The following is a 14,506-nucleotide window of genomic DNA, read 5'->3' as shown; positions in this document are numbered from 1 at the left end:
AGGAAGGAAGGAAGGAAGGACCGTTTGAGGTATGATCAGGTCCTGTAGGTACAGCAGGTAGGTGCATGTCTCTGAATGAAGGAGCCACTGCAATGAAACCAGAGTGGGTGTTATATGTTGGTGTTAATAAAATGTTTCTATTAGCAATAGTTGGGAAACATATTTATCCCCTGAGCACAGAAGCTTTTGTGGCTGCTAATGTCTTCAGATCCATTATGTGGAGGTTATGACTCACTTATCTCTCCATCACAACACATCAATGTATTACCTCATCATCATGACTGCATTATTTCATTATCTCCCCGGATAACACTGGAGCTCACGTTTATTTTTCTAAGATCAGTATCTCAGTATAACGGTACGATGGTATGTCGAGGTATCAAATATTGTTTTCTGATGATGATGATCACATTTTTATAAATATCTAATTATCTCAGTGTAATGGATTTATATTCTTCATTTGTGGTTCATCCCAGTCATCACAGAGTCATTCCTCCTAGCCATGGAAGACAAAGTGAAAATGTAAGAAGCCTATACATACATATCACCATCACTGCTTATTAGCCAAAATGATATAATAAAGTTATGGTTAAACATCCTGCAGATTTTACTTGCAACATTTCATCCAGCAGGTAAATACCTACAGGAAGGAAGTGAAGCATATAAACAGCAAAATAACTAGTGACATAATCATCTAATCATGTTCATATGTGTCATGTTTCTGTATCCTTATTATCAAAGGGAAATAAAAACATTAAAATAATAGATATAAAGGAGCATTGCACAATTTTTCAATCAATAAGTCACAAATGATGCAATAAAAATAGAAAATTATATAATAAGATAGGTTAACCCTCCTGTCGTCCTCCCGGGTCAAATTGACCCCATATGTTTTAAGTGTTCCTTCCTTCTTTCTGTCCTTCCTTCCTTCCTTCGTTCCTTCCTTCCTCCATCCCCCTTTCTTCCTTCCTCCTTCTTTCCTCCCTCCTTTCTTTCCTTCCTTCCCTTTCCTTCCTTCCTCCCTCCTTTCTTTCCTTCCTTCTTCCTCCCTTCCTTCCTCCCTTCCTTCGTTGACTCGAGGACAACAGGAGGGTTAACCTTCCTGTCGTCCTCCCGGGTCAAATTGACCCACCTGTTTTGACTGTTCTTTCCTTCCTTCCTTCCTTCCTTCCTTCTTCCTCCCTTCTATCCTTCCTTCCTTCCTCCCTCCTTTCTCCCTTCCATCCTTCCTCCTTTCCTTCCTTCTTCCTCCTTTCCTTCCTTCTTCCTCCCTCCTTTCCTTCCTTGAATCGAGGACAACATTAGGGTTAATGCTTGTTGCACTTGGGAGTTTCACCGTGAATGAAAAGTGTGGAATAAATTAAATGTATTATTATTTTCATTGTTATTATGATTATTATCATTATCTTTTTTATTTTTATAGCTTAGTAGTAGCAGTAGCAGCGCTGTCTAAACAGAAGGAGCTTAACGGCCATCTCTTCCAACCATATGCTGTTTGATAGCTTAACACAAAATCATTGGCATGCAACACTGCAGACACTGGAGTGGTATCATGTGTATGGATTTACATGTGTGTGTGTGTGTGTGTGTGTGTGTGTGTGTGTGTGTGTGTGTGTGTGTGTGCGTGTGCATGTGTGTGTGTGTGTGTGTGTGTGTGTGTGTGTAGTGAATCAAGTGGACATTTTGTGACAGCATTAGATTTCTGTCTGAGGCTCAGTGTTTTGGCGAGATGGAGGAAGAGAGAGCGTGTGTGTGTATCTTTGTATGTGTGTGTGTGTGTGTGTGTGTGTGTGTGCATGAGAGAGAGAGAGAAATAGAGCTCTGTTTGTTCCGCTTCTCTATTTGTCCTGAAACTGACCTCTGACATTAACTCAGATGATAAACAAACAACCAAATCTCTCTTAATCTTTGTTTAGTTGAGAAACCTGGTGGGGATTATGATTCCCAGTATTGGATTAAGATCACACAGACACCAGATACACACAGCGTATCACTAATGCAGCCAAATGGCTATGTTTCCAGCCTCTCCTTATGGCTGCTCATGCTAATAAGTCATCACTTAGCTCACTGATCAATACATTAAAATACAACAATTAGATCGGATATACTGAGAAGCCATCGGTATGTTATACTTTACATCCGTGCTGCCTGATGTGATTATTACTCTACATTATACGCTTCAGTCTGTATAGTGTCATGTTTAAATTGTTCTAGCCCCTATACTCCAGCACATTTAATTTAATTTGACATGAGGTTAAGCTCTTATGTTTGGTATGTGATCTCCAGCAGGATTTAGAAAATAAAGGTCTGTGGGTTTGAATAATATTGGACCCACTGGTGGGCTGCTCCTTTTCAAGAGATGGTATTGTTTGTTTTCTTTACTCTCACCACGATCTGTGATGAGTCTGAATGTTTTACTTATACCTAACTTTAACCACACTCTATCCAGCTGCCATGCATAGATGTTGTTTTTAACTCTAAGCATTGAATGTTATCATTAAACATCATGCATGATTTTGCAATATTCTTGTTGGCAATATGGTCGACTGCTCTGATGTCTGTGGGTCAGAGATATATGATAACTTTATTTAATTTAAAGTTCTCCCCTTCTCAGATGTGTGTTTTCATTCTGTTCTTCACTTGGATGTTTGAACTTGACACCAGAAAGTAGATCTATAACAATCTTCTGATAAAGGGTTAATTTCCTCTGCTCGCTTTAATTTAGATTTTAAGGCATAACTGTCAGTCATGATCCACTATGCACTTAAACAACTTTTGAAATGAACACAATGTGTATATTCAGAGACTTTTTCATAGATTTTTCAATGATGGAAAAGAAATAACAGTTTTAACTGAATAATTAAACTTTTTAAGGTTAATAAATATCAGGCACAACTATTTAGTCAAAGCAAAGTGTTTCGATATACCTTAAAATGTTATTGTAATAGATTTTTAATGTTAAATTGTAGGGCTGGGCCAAAATTAATGTTTTATATTAATTGCGATTTTTTTCTGGCGATTTTTTAAAAATCGATTATTGATTTATTTCTTTATTTATTTCTTAATTTTTTTCTAAAGACCAATTAAATGTAGCAGTTTAGTTTATTGTAAGATGTTGGCGGATGAGGATGTTTTTTGTGAGGGCAGGTGCACAGTTTTAAAAATAAATCTCACAAACTGATGTGATGTGTGTATTGTTTTTTGTAAATATGACTTATGATGTATTATCAAGTGTGTTGGTTCAACCTGTTCTTGTTTAAGGAAAGAAAATCACAATCATTGAAATATAAAATCGCAATACTTGTTTAATCAGAATGGCAATTTAAATAGAATCGGGACCCAAAAATCGTTAGAGAATCGAATCGGCACAAAAGCATATCGGCCCAGCCCTAGTAAATTGCTGCACACATTAGACTGAGTGACTATGCATTGTATATAAATGCCTTTAATTACAACACAGTTCAGCTCAGCTAGTGTAAATGTAAAATTAAAGATAAAAGTTGAATTTGTTTTCATTTTAAATCAAATGTTCAGAGCCAACAGTACAATATGTTTTCTTATTGAGTGTCTTGGTTTGTATGTATGTCATGAATCAAATATATCATATACTGACAGCTTCATACTGTGCTATATGTTAAAATACCTCATGCAGCTTAAACTCCTTCTGATAAGGATTCACCACATTATACCAGAACAGAATAACAATGTCAGCTCAAGTTGAATACATTCAGACACAAACTTTAACATTACCATATTATATTATGCACACCATTTAATCACATACACACATTCAGTAGATCCACAGTTGAAAAAGACTAATTGCACATTATTTTAGTCTGTTTGCTCCTTTAGTATTCTCCCAATGGAATAACAGTAGTACATTTCCATATTAATGATTACTGACAGGCAGGGAAATGCCCAGCTTCCAGCTTCCTGGTAAACAGGTAGATATTCTGTCTGGTCTTTTTCAGTCCTGTGAGAGGATGAGACAGTAAAGCCTTTTGGAGCATTGTCATCATTATGCTGGATTCATACCCCACACTTCTCCCATTCTGTTCATCATCTTTCAGTGCTTTTGCTTCCTCAAAGAGACCCATGGGACCAAAACATGAAATATATAGCTTGTGTGTGTTTCCCATAATTGGCTCTAAGGTGACGTGAGTCTTCGAGTCGTTCCAGCGGACTCCAAAACAGGCTGCTTGAATTCAGCCATTGTGCTCACATGCTTCACCCTCAATGCAGGCATTTGTTGATGTACTGCAGGATGATTGTCAGTCCTTACTCAACCTATAGGCTGCAGAACCAGTTTTCAAGACTCCTCTAATGGTCACAAGGTTATCTTGTGTTTGTTAAGATGTTTGGCATTCGGTTTACAGGCTATTGCAGGAGTGTTAATGTTAGCATTGCATGAAATGTACTGAAGGTAACATAATAATATTTATTTAGATTATGATTGAGGACTTCAGTGTTTTGTTAACAAGTAGAAGCAATGAGAAAATAAATACTCAGATGAGGTGCATGTGATATTCTTTTAAATGGAATCTGAATAAAAACATCAACTTAATTGCTCTTGTATATAGTAACAAGACTGAGAGTCCACAGTCATGCTAGTGGTTTCTTCTTCTTTGTGCTTGATGCTAATGTTTAATTTAGCAAGTTAGCATGCTCACATAAAGTACAGCCGAGGCTCATGGAAATTAGTTTCATCTTTTAAATACAATCTGAATAAAAACACTTAATTAACATTTATTTGATGGTGTGTTTTGTTTTTCTTGTTCTTGAATATAATACAAGACTGAGAGTCCACAGTTATGCTAGTTTTGGTTGTAATTAGACACAGTGGTGCTTAGAGCTTGATGCTAATATTGGTGTGCAACTCTACTCACAATGACAATGCTAAAACGCTAATTTTAAGCAGGTATAATGTTTAATTTAGCATGTTAGAAGCAATGAGAAAATAAATACTCAGATGAGGTGCATGTGATATTCTTTTAAATACAATCTGAATAAAAACATCAACTTAATTGCTCTTGTATATAGTAACAAGACTGAAAGTCCATAGTTATGCTAGTTTTGGTTGTAATTAGACACAGTGGTGCTTTGAGCTTGATGCTAATGTCGCTGTGCAACTCTACTCACAATGATAATGTTAAAACGCTGATTTTAAGCAGGTATAATGCATTTTAGCATGCTCATATAAAGCACAGCCGAGGCTCATGGAAATGTCATTAGTTTGGCAGGTATTTGGTCATAAATCAAAGTACTGGACAAATTGATCCTCTGAAAAGTCACATTTAATCCTGAGGTGGACATATGTATATGAAACTTATGGCAATTCATCCAAAATTATTGAAATATTTCATGAAAAACTAGAAATGCCTTCATGGTTTCAAGATTCAAGATTCAAGATGCTTTATTTGTCAGTCATCATGTCAGACATGTGAGCGAGTTATAGTACTCAGGTCTCACATACTAAAATAAATTAAATCTAATTTAAAAACAAGCTAAAACAGGCTAAAACATAATATACAAATAAAACATAGTTAAAGTGACTGGTAGTTAAAAGTGCATCACAGACAGTCAGGGTATTACTAAAGTCATTAGGATACATTATCTGGAAACAATTAATTTTATGGCAATTAGTCGATTAGTAGATGTTGAGGTATGACACATGATAAGGAAACCCATTGACCTGCTGGAGGCACTAGAGGAAAAATGAGAGGATCACCAACGTCTGTAAGTTTCATCCTCTGAGACAATCTTTCCATCCAGTAGTTGTTGAGGTATTTTAGTCTGGACCATAGTGGCAACCCAACCAACAAGCCAACAATGCCACCATGTCTAAAAATATTCTGTATTTGTTAGTGCACTCCAAAATGAAACAACATATTGCCCAATGTTCACAAACTACTGTGCACCTGTTAGCCGAAACAAGAAGGCAGCTCAGTCTGATTATCAAGGTCACCATTATACCTAAAACTGTTGGGTTAAAGAAAAGAAAAGAAAAAGTAACTAAAAGCTGCCAAACATGTCCTCATATATCCACCTGTGCTGTTTGTATCCTGGTGAAGGTTTTCCTGTCTGCAGCAACGTCCTTGTTGGTCTTACACAAACAAGTGAGAACCAGTTTGAATGACGATGACAGCCCACAGCATTGTTGCCCTTTTCTAACCAATTATTATGTACAAATTTCCCAACTCCTCTGTTGTTTTTGCTGTAGGTGTGGTTTCGTGAGATAAGAAGGCAAGAGGCAAAGAGTTCACCTCCCATTGTACGCAGAAAAGTCACAAAATGAAGTTGACGAGCAAGGCTGAGGGAGGAAGTTACAAAATGCCATCAAAAAAAAAAAAGATTCACCAACTGAAAGCTCAATTATCTTATTATAATTCTTGTAAGAAAGGGTAGCGTGGTTAAAGAAATAGTTGCAACAGATTGAGAAATGCACTTTGTTGGCAAGAGGTTTGATACTACTCTTGAGAATGATACAATTGTTTTTAAAGGTTTGTTAAAAATGTGCATTTTGTGTTTATGTTGGTTTTATGACATTTGAAATGACATTTATTTTAACCAAAAGTAAAACTGAATGCTCCTAAAAATGTCAAATGGTGTAACCACAAAAGAACAAAAGATATATTAGATATTTTATCCACCTACATTTTATTCAAGTGCACTTATAAATGAAAAGAAAATATTTTTGAGTATTTCTACATTTCTAAATGTCAATATTGAGCAGGACATATCCAAAAAATAACATTTTCCTTCTAAATAAGTTGTGACGAAGGATGTAAAATGTGTTTAAAGCCCACAACGCTGCTTTGAAAAAGTGTATTATATGTATTCCACATTTTAGTTCACATTTATTTTTGTGTATATCTGATTTTTATGAAAAAATAATGGTTACACCAATCTCCACAGGGTTGCAACAATTGGTGTAACCTGTACTTTTCATAAAAAATCTGATAGACTGCCTGATCATGAGAATGATACAATTGTTTTAAAAGGTTTGTTAAAAATGTGCATTTTGTGTTTTTGTTGGTTTTTTGACATTGTAAATGATAAATGCACCATTTATTTTAACCAAAAACGAGACTGAATGCTGAAATGTCAAATGGTGTAACCACAAAAGAACAAAAGATATATTAGATATTTTATCCATCTACGTTTTATTCAAGTGCACTTATAAATGAAAAGAAAATATTGGTGAGTATTTATTTAAATTTTAATGCATTTTGTCGATATTGAGCAGGACATATCCTAAAAATAACATTTTCCTTCTAAATAAGTTGTGACGAAGGATGTAAAATGTGTTTAAACCCCACAGCGTTGCATTGCAAAATTATATTTATTTGTTTATATTTATTAGTTCACATTTATTTTCATGTACAGATTTTTATGAAAGAATACTGGTTACACCGATCTACATTGGGTTGCATCAATTGGTGTAACCAGTATTTTTCATAAAAATCTGATCCACTGCCTAATCATGTTTCTTCTCCAGTCAAACGACATTGTTAGTTGAAGAAATGGACACTTAAAATCAAATATGACAGTCAACAAGGTTCAGTGAACTTAGTGATGGTGTCAAACTTCTCAACCAGCTCTCAGCAAAAACATCAAATAAATCAAACTCTTCACAACACTGAACTGGTTCTTTAATAACACCAATAACAGTCAACCCAGCAATAATTTTGTGCACTTTGTGTGAACATGAAGAGGATTACACTCTCAAGCAGCGGACCTCCAGGCTTTGAAGGTGTTTTCATCCAGTGCTCGGGGATCAGCCACTGTTACTCTGAAGAAAAAGAAAGAAGAAGATTATGAAAATGCTAAACAACAACAACAGCTTGTTAATATAGTATATCAAGCCTTTGTTCTGCCTGAACCATTACAGGCTTTGTGTTATATAGCGAACTGAGGGTGGCCAAAGATTTAGTGTGTCCACGCGAATCATGGCCCACTCTCTCTCTCTCTCTCTCTCTCTCTCTCTCTCTCTCTCTCTCTCTCTCTCTCTCTCTCTCTCTCTCTCTCTCTCTCTCTCTCTACCCCCTCTCTCTCTCTCTCTCTCTCTCCGAGCTCTTGCCCTTTTCTCTTCCCTCTAAAGAATCTCACCACAACAGGCAACATCCAACACTGCCAAGAGAAATGACTGGAGCAAATCTATCAGGGTTGAGTGAGAGCTAACCAAAAACACACACTGCCATTTTTCTGCGGCTTGAGGCCAAAGAGGAATGTAATGAACAAGCATGACCTGAAAAGGAGAATCTTATTTATCTGACTACCAAGTGGCTCACAGTATATATATGTATAACAACCGCTACAGGAGCCACTTGAACTCTAGTCTTGTAGTTCCTTTTTTTTCTTCTTCTTCTTTTTCTAACATGGCAGCATTTTGACAAGAAAGACTGACTGAAATGGAAATGGAATAGATGAAGACTAGAGATGAATGAATCAGTGAGTCCATGGCCATCTATTAGATTATCATCAAATACTGATGCAGAGTCAGATCAAATGTCTCAGCTCTGCCATCTCTTGCACAGGTGTCTTATTAGTGTTTCTGGGAATGTACTACACACCAATCATCACCAACTAATTAGCTTTATATTGGTGGCTACACTTTGTCCTCGGCCTTCAAATTATACTCACCTTTTTACTCTGCAATCAGGAGAACATGCAGTTTGTATTTTTTAGTATTTTATCTGGAAAATAAACTTGCGGGAATGTGAGCATGAGTTTGAAAGAGACAATGAGTAGCTACAGGGTAGAAAATTAACTTTTTTGTCCACTGGCCATTTTACCAGCCACTCTACAAATTACTGTTGTTGTTTTGGCCGGTGAGAGAACCATATTTACCAGCCACTTACATATTTTACCAACATTTGGCGGGTAGCTAGTAGCTGGTGCCACTTTCGTGCACCTGAAGGTGAACATGCAGTATGTGTAGCTGTTTACGCAACACATACGCTTGAAGTGGACTAAACTAGTGTATTGTAGAGCTGAATCAAGGTTGATTAAGTAATTAGTCAACTGACAGAAAACTGACAATCAATTTTAATTGGTTCAAGTCTGGCAAAGGATGTTTGTTGCATGTCTTACCCATTTCACTCTCTTCCATTGTTTCCTGTTGGCCTCTCTGCCACTGACTGTCCAATTAAGGCAAAATGCCCAAAAAATAAATAAAAAAATGAATAGGTTAATTTGTAAAAAAAAAAAAAAAAAATGGCAAGAATTTTTGAGGATTTTCTCTGTTGTTTTTTTTTTTCTTAAATCATTGTAATCTGACTATTTGTATTTTGAACATAAACAATTTCAGTGACCTTGAGCTCTCAGATGTTATGGTGAGCATTTTCACCATCTCTGGACATTTAATAGACTAAATAATTAACTGAGTAACTAAAACAAGAATGATTGACTGATTAATCATGATGGAAACAATTTAATTATCATAATTTAATCAATTAATTATAATAATCGCTCCTGTACAGTTCATACAACTGTACAAACTGTGTTATTCTATTCATATGAATCAGCACATTAGTCAAATTTAGAAATTATTTGTGACTGTAATGAATAATAATAGGTTTTTATTATAATTTACACTCACCTGCCTCTTTATTAGGAACACCTGTGCAATCTAATTGAATCCAATTCAACCGCTCTGCTTTAAAGTCTACATTTATGACGTTTATACATTTTTAGTGTTTGTTGACATTGTCATGAAGGTGATAATTCTGATTTATTTTTATTACTGAGGTCGTGCTAAGTGGTGGTGGCATACTGAGGTATTATATTGACTGGTGTTCCTAATATTTTGCCCCCCTAATGTATGTTAATGTAGTGGACAAAAAAATATCAATTCAATATAATGCACCACAGTACGCCAGCACCTCAATAACAAACATAAAATACAATTATTATTACAAGTATTAAATTGCATTAAGATAAGATGTATTTTTGTTGATCCCCCTTGGAAAAAAAGTAGCAGCATAAGGGTGGAAGTGATACAATAAATACAATAAAAATACAAAATAAAATACTATATACAGTAAACAATCTTTGTGTAAATAAATCTGCAATATATAAATGTGCAATATGCATAAAATCCTGAGATAATACACATGTGTGCAATGTTCCTGGGATTAACATAGTAAGGACAGCATCAGTCTTTTTGAGGTACTGGGAGAATAACACATGAACTGAATCTATAAAATGATGACAGCTGATTAATGTGTTAGTATAAAACTAATTATAATACCACACAAATGCCACTGTGGTGTAATGCAACATAATTTACAAGAGACTAATGGATTAATAAGACGATTTCTTTCTTCTTCTTCTTTTTTTTTTTTTTTAGTAAATATTCATTTAAATAGCTTCAACTCCTCCCATAAAGTGAAACTATCGTGTGTGTTTAAATCCCCCAACCTTGCTCTCTGATTGGCTATCTATGGACCTTGTTATTCAAGCATTCAACATCTGGGAGAAAAAAGTGAGCTGGGCGGTGTCACAACACACAAAAAAAAGAACGTTCTACTCGACCAATCAAGTGCGAGATGAAACCTTATGCTCGCGTGTGATTGGCTGGAACGCCTGTCAGTTTGTGCCTCAGAGGGGGGGGCGGGGCTTGTGCAGCTGCTGGAGTGTTGTGATTGCAGTCTGGCTTCAGTCTTGTCACAGTAGTGAGGGGCGCCTTTTCGCCGCTCTGGTGCTCTGGGAATACTAACCGTTTTTTGGCGAAGAAAAACTAGCTTTAACTAACATATTCATTGTGCTTTTTTCTATCACCCTCACTTTAACCTGCGTCTCTGCTCAAACGGACGACGAATATATGTGTTTTTTTTTACGTGGAGCTACGAAGGAAACAATAAAAGGTAAGAAGTGCTTGCTTGGCTTATAGTTGGGGAGAGACTTTGCGATGCTGCTGCTGCCGCCGCTGCTGCAGCTGCACTCACTTTGCTCATTAAAGAGTCTCATGCTTCAAGTTTGCTACAGCGGAGATGATTTAAACTGTGTGTATCGCTTTTAAAGCTGCACACATAAACTCACCATATATTTCACGTCTTTTTTAACCCCAAACTCTTCCGTCACTCTGTTTTTAAGTTGAATTTGAGCACCCGGAGAAGCCGCCTATCTCCTCACAATTTTTCCTCCTCTTGTGTGTGTGTGATTTTTTTTGGGGGAGTGTTGGACATTTTCACACTGCGGATGAATATCAATAATTGCAAGCTCATATCAGCTAAAGGTTACAATGATTTTTGCGAGCTGTTAAATGTATTTTGCAGCCCTCTACATCCGCGCTGTGGTCGGGCTGCTTTTTTTTTGACACACAGTCGCAGATTTCTATAGATGCTTTGTCTCGGCTGCAACTAAAATGTCTCATTATTATCAAATCCTCCAACAATGAAATCATGTTTTCTCTTCATATTGATAGTTAATTGGAGTCCTCAGCAACTTATCACGAATTAACAGCTGATCCGGTGTCTCTTTTTGAGTGGCATCTTGCCCAAAGACACTAATTGAATTTGGATACTCTGGTTTATTTTGCATCGGGGAGGAAACACACTCACTGTGTTTCTTCAGGGCCAGTTTGTGCGAAGAAAATGAACATCTAATAAGGGGTTAGGAGGGGATTTGCTCCTTTTTCTTAACTAGCAGATAACATTAACAAATCAATTTGAGCTTGCGTGGTGCCTTGAGGGGAAAAAACCAGCGGTTGCGTGACTGGTCGATTAAATTGCAACCTCATATTTGGCTCTTCATTTGCATAGATTTTTACCTGCTAAAATATGCTTACTTCAGCTGCAGCCCTGTCTAATTGCCAAACTCGGAAAGGGGGGAAAAAAACCGATGAGCTCATTGTTCTAACAGGTTTCTGCTCTTGCACGCAGGGCTCCAGCAGCAGTCAGTATTGGACCTCAGCATTGCCAACAATGCACAAAGAAAGAAAGAGAGAGAGAAGGAGAGATTAGAAAACCTGTGTTTTTCACTCATTACATTCCCAGGAGTCGCTAGTGGTGGTTATTTATGTTGAAATAGATGCTCGAGCTGCTCTTGAGGCATCCTCAGCAAGAAATAGGGGGCTATGATTTGTCTCAGCCTGTTGTGCATTAGCCTTCACTTCTCCCTCAGTGGGTGTTCAGTTTCAGTTGAGGCTAGGAACATTTCAACAATAAATAAATCTCTTTCTGTGCACAAACAGAAATGGACTAGACCATTACTTTTTTTCTCCCCCAACTGTGGCCCTATTGCAAGGTAACATGCGTGCCCTCTTGCCTGACTCAAAGGCAGCTTGCTTCTGTTGTTCTGTTTGTTTGTTTTTTGCTCTGATCCTACAAAAGTTTTGGAGGCAATTTTTTTAAAGAAAAGATGGTCAGCTTAAGGGTTACATTGCCTTGATTGAACGGCGTTGAGAAGTGTGCGCTTCTTGTTTTGGCTGCCACAGGAGGGGAGCATCCTGCACTTCCTGCTCCAGCCTGGTCAGATGTTTTAAGTGGAGACAGCGTGGTCGGATCTTGTGATTTTCTTGGGTTTTGCCTCGTCTCTGCTCCTCTCAGCTGCTGCAGTGATATCACAGGATGGAGAGGCAGGCCACTGATGGCTTGCGGTTTTGCCACCGCAGTTGTACAGTGACTTAGCACTCTGTGCAGCTCAGAGGACACTGCAATGTGGTCTCAGGTTATTTTATTTGACATGTTACTGCTGTGCTGACAGGGAGAGGTGCTGCTGGAGTCTGTCTTGTTGCAACCATCATGTTTGTCTGTGCTTCCTCCTTTTTTATATACTATACATAGTGCATACAAATCTATATTCAACCCTCGTTTGTGGCAGTCTCCCACGCTCACAATCAGCTCCTCTGTGTTTTTTTTCTCCTCCTCTTTTTCACACAGCACCATTAGGAAAAGTCACATTCTGCTGACGAGCGAGTTACAGTCACACACACAAAAAAAAAATGTAAGAGAGCAAAGTACCAGCAGTGCATTCATTTTCTCGTCACCGCTGAAAATTGCTTGCTCTTCGTCCGGCTCTCATTTTCAGGCCCTGAAAGGTGCGTCGCTCAGTTAGCATGGTTAATGGTGCATTTAGCCCAGTGTGTAATTTTATTTCCGATTTCCATTTCGGCGCTTGCTTTTAGTTTGAAATGACAAGAGGCCCCGGTGGAGGGCCCCCTGTGTGTGCAGATGGCATCTTCCTAATGGTCCTCAGGGTAATGATGTTTGAAATAGGCTCCTAACCAGGGCCGAGGACTGTGGCGCTGGGGGATGTTCGGCAGGCCCATTTCCATTTTCATCATCGAGATAAAGTGCTCAATATCTGAACATAGCTACATATAACACTCATACACCAGCGTACGCATAGTTGGCTTGCAGTTTGGATTGGCCAGAAGGGGAAAAATGGGAAAACCTCGCTGGGACGCATGAAGACACGATACATTAAATCTTCAGTTGAACTTGCAGTTGCTGAATTGCTCCACTCTCGCTCATTTCCCCCCCATTTCAAGCTCAGTGGAACTCGAGAGCATCGGATAATATTTTTCGGGCTGTTGTTGTGGCACCTCGACAACAGTGATTTGTCTGAAGTGTCTCAGACTTCCAGCTCACGGCCGGCGTTTTGCAGCAGCCGAGGTCTAAAGAACGGGCCGGCTCAACGCTGCGCTTCAGGAAGCAACAGTTAATCTCAGCTCCTCATCCGCGACATATGGGACTTTGTTTGGCCCCGCACCTGAGAGAGGCTCTGGTCTATGGCACCTCATATTTCATTTTGATAATGGCTGGTTACCCATAGCAACGGGGCGGCCAATGAGAGCCCCGTTTCTTGAAGGGGATGGTGGAGAAAGTGTGAAGAGCTCCAAGGCTGCATCCCTCCACACACCCGCAACTCCCCCCCCCCCCCCCCCCCCCACCACCTCTACCTCCCTTTTCTGGCTGGTTGTGTCGTGTCCAGTGAAGGGTGTGGGACCCCTGGGGAGTGAATTATTACCTGTCAGCCCCACAGGCTCCCCTCCATCCATAATCCAGGGCTGACACAGCACACGCCTGTCCAGGCTATCTGCTGAGACCACCAGGCCTTGGCCTCCAGGTCTGGCCCCATTTGGCCACAGCCGCTAAGAAATCACATTAACATGTTGCATTAAGCGTTACAAATGGGCGGGTTAAGAATAGCAGGCAGACCTGTCTCATGCCTTGTGCAGCATGGATGAAGAGGATTCTCCATCACTCGTCTGACTGGATGTTTTTTTCTAATTGAATAGTTTGCATCCACTTTTCCAACTGAGCAGAACCGGCTCCGTTACAGCACCCAGAAAGGTTTTGCTGATTCAGAGCACAGTATATTGGCCTGCAGACATAACGTACACTGCCATGATTGAGCTTAGTGGAAGGAAAGGTGAATACAATGGGTGTTTTTAGCACAGAATACCTTTTTTTTTTTTTCTCCCACTAGTCCAATCATCCGCTATTAGATTTGAATCCTTGGCAGGCTTGTAATTACTTTTGATTCCAAAAACAGGCGT

The 14,506-nt window shown here is 38.6% G+C and overlaps 1 long non-coding RNA gene across 1 annotated transcript in view; it reads left to right on the top strand.

The window, feature by feature from the left end:
- Positions 1-10,690: 10,690 nt before the first annotated feature.
- LOC128366575 (uncharacterized) overlaps positions 10,691-14,506 on the top strand; it is a 78,982-nt gene continuing 75,166 nt past the window's right edge. The window contains exon 1 of the long non-coding RNA XR_008321864.1: positions 10,691-10,868. This is a non-coding gene — a long non-coding RNA (uncharacterized LOC128366575). The remainder of the gene's footprint in view (positions 10,869-14,506) is intronic.

This window comes from Scomber japonicus, chromosome 10, assembly GCF_027409825.1.
Source record: "Scomber japonicus isolate fScoJap1 chromosome 10, fScoJap1.pri, whole genome shotgun sequence".
Classification (NCBI taxonomy): Eukaryota; Metazoa; Chordata; class Actinopteri; order Scombriformes; family Scombridae; genus Scomber; species Scomber japonicus.
Note: the sequence above shows the minus strand (reverse complement) of the source record. Positions and strands in the feature narration are given on the sequence as shown.